The following is a 6,001-nucleotide window of genomic DNA, read 5'->3' as shown; positions in this document are numbered from 1 at the left end:
CATCAGCCCATAATTTGCCAATACAAGCTATAAAACGGGAAAGTGTGTGAAATCTACTGAGTCTCAAAATCTAAGATTGAAAAACTTCAGGCATTGACCATTTGACTTGCTGTGATACGGCGTGAAGTTGTTAATCGAACGTCTGTATAGCAAAATCCTGTCAAACTGCTTTCGACATGTCCATACATTTCTTCATAGTTGTATACAGGGTTGACATGTCGCCTGACAACGATTCAACAACTGATGATATGTGACAAGTGTCAGACAAGGACATGATTCTGATACCTGGCCATTAAATCCAGTCCAGAAAGGGATTGTTTGCTTACTTTGTTCTGGAAGTTCCATTGGAAATGTAACTACTTCTCTGAACAGAAGTCGCAGCAAAACCAAAACTGAAGCTGATGGAGCTTCAAAACATTCGGAACAAGAAAGTATAGCAATATAGGAATTCTCTCGACGTGGACGCTCATGACACATTTTTGGCTTATGAAATGGTAGACTTGAGAGCGTTTTACTGCCCTCGTTTAACTTTTATCTATTCAACAGAGCTTGAATCAGTCATTTCAATCTGCAGTTAGAATATAGTTCTAGCCTTAGAATGGAAAGTGTTCGTCCACCGTTTCCGTATTAATTTCTATGTTATCAGACTCTTCCTGGAAAGGATAACTGTTAGCTGACAACGGAACGATACCGTTTGGAACGTACATACCTCTGTTTATCTTATCAACTTCATTAGTTGATAGGCTTGTAAGGTATCACCTTACCTCATCATATAAACTGCAAAACTCATTAGTATGTAATGTATCAACCAATTGATTTGAGACAAGTTTGTTATACAATTGTAACGCAAAACTAATTTGAAATGGAGTTTTTACATTCGTACTCCTTGATACTAGGTATCATTGGTAAGTTATAGCTTTCTGTACATTTTTTGTTGTTATTTGTTTGTATAATCAAAATGGATACAACAGTTTTGAATATCGCTATAGTACTGTAGCTCTTACATGTTATTTAAGAATATACCCTTCATAAATTTGAAGCTCTAGACGAAATTAATGTACTATACTTACTTGTCATAATGCTTTGGCATGCGAAAGAGGAATGATTACTGTCTTTGGCTTGTAATATATCTTCTGACAGACACCATAGTAGCTTAATTTACGAGTTGACCAAAGCTAGTTTTATAAGCCACCAAATAACATGAATAATACAAACAAAACACCATGGTCATCAATATCTTATCGATGTTATAGTTTTTTTTAGTATCACCCTCAATCAAACTTGGTAGAACCTTCATGCCAATTCCTGAGTTGGATTTCTAGTATTTCTAGTTTAATAAAATCGACATCCTTCACCTGATTTTTGCAAGACAATATCAATGGGGAAATCAAAATTAAGTCTAACGTCATACAACACTATAGCCAAAAGAAAATATGATTCATTGCTGTTTCCCTAAGTCCAGTGTCATACTTTACAGATGTTTAGAAAGAGGACAAATTAAACTATAAATCAATAAAGTAGATATTGCAAAATGTATTTACCAAGATTAACTCGAAAACATTTGATAGGGGCAGAAATTTGGCCTTTCAATAGGCCATCTGCAGACCACTTCGTTTTATTTTACAATATTTCAGTACAAATAGACAGGACCTTATTTTTTTAACAACGCGGACATAAAAAAATTAAATGTACAGAAACCAATTCAGAAGCAACACGAACCCTTTCAAAAAACTTTTACACTAGTCCAATTGCTCCTTTAGGTTACGCAGCTCATGCCCAATAGTGGCACCCGACTTCCTGTCTCACATGACAAGTCCATGATAATTCACATTTGGTTAAAGTCATACTTAAGGATAATAACTACGACAAATTCAACATTTCCTTGCTCATACGTTAGACAGATATTCTATAATGGCCAACTTTATAAAGATGGCGTAAATTAAGAAATCATTCATGGGCGCCATAGATTTGATTTCATTTAACCAAGAGCATTTATATTCGATTGTTTAATCATATCGAGGGTCAAAACACGAATATAAATGCCCAAGCCATGGTTAAATAAAAACGAATCTTCGGCTGCCATGAATTATTTCGATTCTAATAGGACAAATACGGTATTTTTTCAACCTTGAAAGTCCTATTCATAAAGGCAACAGTAGTATACGGCTGTTCAATAGTCATAATTCGATTAAGCAGGAAACAAATCCGGGTAACAAACTAAAACCAAGGGAAACACATCAACTATAAGAGGAAAACAACGGAACAACAGAAAAACTGAACCTGTAACAAACGCAAACGCCAACATACATAGAAATGGACTGTAGATAAAACTGCCATATTCCTGATTTAAAAAAAAAAAATGGTGGGTTGAACCTGGTTTTATGGCTAGCCAAACCTCCGGCTAAAATGGCAATGTTAAAAATACCACTAAAATGACAACACTACGTGACAGGAATACAGTACAAACAAACGCAAGAAGACTGAGCACAGAGAAATACATAAATAAATAAATAATATACACACAATACTGTTTTAGCTGTTCCGTTTTACCCCCATATAATAATATAAATAATATTATATTATTAAATAATAAAAAAACCCTCACATTTCTAATTTAAAAATGTTCTTTTTATCTTATATTACATTCTGACGCGTACAAAAAGCATAAAAACGCACGGTGTTAATATTTGACGTCCGAAGCATACACATGTTGCCAAAGACGATAACATCATTCCGCGGAATTTTCGTTTTATAAAATTTTACAACGAAATAATAACTAAAATTGAAGGTTTTTTTTTTTGCATTAGAACACAGATATATTTATTGTATTTGAAGCTTGGCCTACGTAAAACTTGGGTTTTGATGTCGTAAATTGAGTTAATAAATAATGTGAGCGTTACGCAAAACAGCCAATTTTGTGTATCTATGCGTTTGCGCTAAAAGTCGATATACTGTGATTATACTGGTTGACTATATATCGGTCGTCATATAAGTGTGAATTGTATGTTTTCAATTTTTCAGTTTCCGTACAATAGCTTCCATGTAAGCAGTAACCCTAAATGAAAGAAATCATGATATGAAACGTAAGGTATTAGCTACCGTATAAACTGAAAGATAAACGTACTCCAAATGCTGGTTCTCCTTGAAAATGTAGCTACAATATTATTAAAAGAGACGATGGAATGGAAGATATCAAGATAACTTTCAAAACTGATATGTCGAAGAAAGACTGAAAACGACACGCAAAAAGTAAAATAACAAAAATACCGAACTCAAGGTAAATTCAAAACGGAAAGTTCATTATCAAATGGCAAATTCCAAAGCTAAAACACATCAAACAAAAGGAAAACAACTGCCATATTCCTATGACTTGGTACAGGCATTTCCTTATGTAGAAAATGGTGGATTAAACCAGGTTTAATAGCTAGCTAAACCTCTCACTTAAATGACAGTGAAAATGACAGCAAATGAAAAGTCGAACAAGTCCACCAAACACTACATATATTATTTAAGACTGACCAACACGAACCCCACCAAAAACTGGGGATAAATTCCGGCGCTCCGGAAGCCTTAGGGTAAATAGTTCCTGTTTCATATGGGCGACCGTCATATTGATTATTCAAGTACAAATCCAATGAATAGTCTCATTCGCTGAAGTCAAAATCAAGGAAAAGAGGACAGAATTGTAGGTACGAACATATTTGTTGTCATCTGTCACACAGATATTCTATAACCAACTCTTTATAATGTCTGTACAACTTTCCACTTGAAACCCTTGTTCAGTAGCATCCCTTTTATCGTAAAAGTTTGTTTTCTCAACCGACCCTCATGGTAAATTTCTAGATGTTAGTCAAGATATGAAGCAGACTTAATTGTATCTGTGGTATCCTTTATTTCAAGTTCGATGGGAGGGATGCGTTTAACTTGTATTTGAATGACTAGTATTTAGTGAGAGGATATCATCTTTATAGCGGAACGTGAGGTTAAAGGATTATGCTAACTTCTTTTCATTCATTCATAATGGTCTTCCAAACGTAACACGTATGTTGTCGATAAACAAATCAAGCATCTTGATGACGTCAATTTCAGAGAACTATTTTGTGTAAATCACAGTGGGTTTTTATTTACGAATTATGCTTTATTCTTACCTCAAACAATGTTTTTGTATCTATGTAAACCATTCTTTTTTCATGAAACAAAGTTCAACTTTCAATCTGTCTTTAAATTTAGAACCGGATATCTTAGTGTAAAGGTTAGAAAACTCAAATATTTGCATGCTATTGCCAGAGGAAAGAGAGTTATGTTGTATATAAAACAGATCTTTCGATTAATTTTAGTATCAACAATATCCGATTCACACCGCTTCTAGAGTTATGCAGCTTAACAGTAACTCTTAAGCTTAGCTTTGCTTGCTGATACAGTTGATGTTGATGGTTTGGAAAGAGGTTTCGTGGAGCACTTGACAGACCCAGAAATATTATGTTGTTTGTGAGGACAGTTATATAATTTTGGTATCCAATATATTGAAGGAAGATAAAGTTATTCCTCTTTGGTTAAAGTAACAAAGGAACATAGAACATACCTTATGATTGGTCATCCTCTTTGGTAAGTATCAAAAAATAATATGTTGAGTTTCCAATTGAATTGTCAGTACCACATTCCGTTATCAAACAGTTTATGTAATGTGATTAACACACATAGACCTGTTATACTGGGCTTTATCTACGTGTATATATATATATATATATATTTGTCATGGAAGTATGACAGAGGTTTAACAATTCTTTTGATTAGTCTTCAAGTTTAGATTGAAAAATACTGTGTAAATTTGGAGGTGTCAATTGCACGAGAAAGGGGATTTTATTTGTAGGTACTCTTAGCATATCTTTTTTATGATTTTCACATCAAATTCAAACTGCCCCTAGATAAAATAGTTCATATCAATAATGAAGCCCGTCTTTTGTGCAAAAAAAAAAGATAAGAGGTTTCCTTAATCTTTTAGCACGCAATTATAAAATGCCATTTATAAAAAAAATATGCAACATAGATATCCGATATAGTTAAAGAAGACCCTGATCATCCATGGGTGAAATTTCAAAGTATTATTATCAGATCTATGATAGTACAATATTTCCGCTATTAATACGTGTCTTTGATTATTTGTATGACTTGCAACTTAATTGTCGATACCCGAATCCATTATCAAGCAATGGGTATTATCAATACATAATTCCCTTATCACAGATGACCATATGAGTTACTGTCTTTGCCTCTTGCAGCCTAAATACTGCCCTTTAAACCAGTCGATACACTTTGCATATATTTTTTTTTAATCTGTTCTTATCCTGAAATAAACGAACTATTTGCCACTATGCGTTAATTAATCAACAAACAGTTAATCAACTGCCTGTCACTTCGTTTGGTATACTCATTGAAAGAACAGTTTGTAGTATCCTTATTGTCAAGTTCATAGGATACATGTAAGTTCTCAATGAAAATATTAGCGTGTAAGAGGTCTTCATAACTATATCTATAAAAATAACGAATTCAAGTAGATCCCATTTTTCGTGTCTCTAAGAAGGTGTTTATTAATTCTGCTTGATATGAGTATAAGAACAGCAATGGAAGATCTGGATGCGCATGAGATTCGGTTCCTCGTGTCCCACCTTGTTTAATCGTTTTTAAAGTTTATGTTATTCAGACTAATTTTACTGGAACTTTGATATGTTTAAGTGTTTCTGTCTGAATGTCTTTGCACCGACGTTGGTTCTCTCCGCTTATATATGTGTATACTTTAAGGATTTTACGTCGACGTTTTGTGCAATTTTTAATTTTCAAGAGGTCATGAAACAATAGAAGGAAACTGATATAATGGAGTATATGAATAAATTATTGCACTTGACTTTTAAATAACATAAGAGGCCAGAAATGAGCTCCCCTAAAGCTACGAACCTGATATATTGTTCCAAACAAAGAAGGCTAGACATAACAGTATGCAGTA

This window comes from Mytilus californianus, unplaced genomic scaffold, assembly GCF_021869535.1.
Source record: "Mytilus californianus isolate M0D057914Y unplaced genomic scaffold, xbMytCali1.0.p SCAF_5, whole genome shotgun sequence".
In the NCBI taxonomy this organism is placed as follows: Eukaryota; Metazoa; Mollusca; class Bivalvia; order Mytilida; family Mytilidae; genus Mytilus; species Mytilus californianus.
This window is presented reverse-complemented; position numbering follows the sequence as displayed.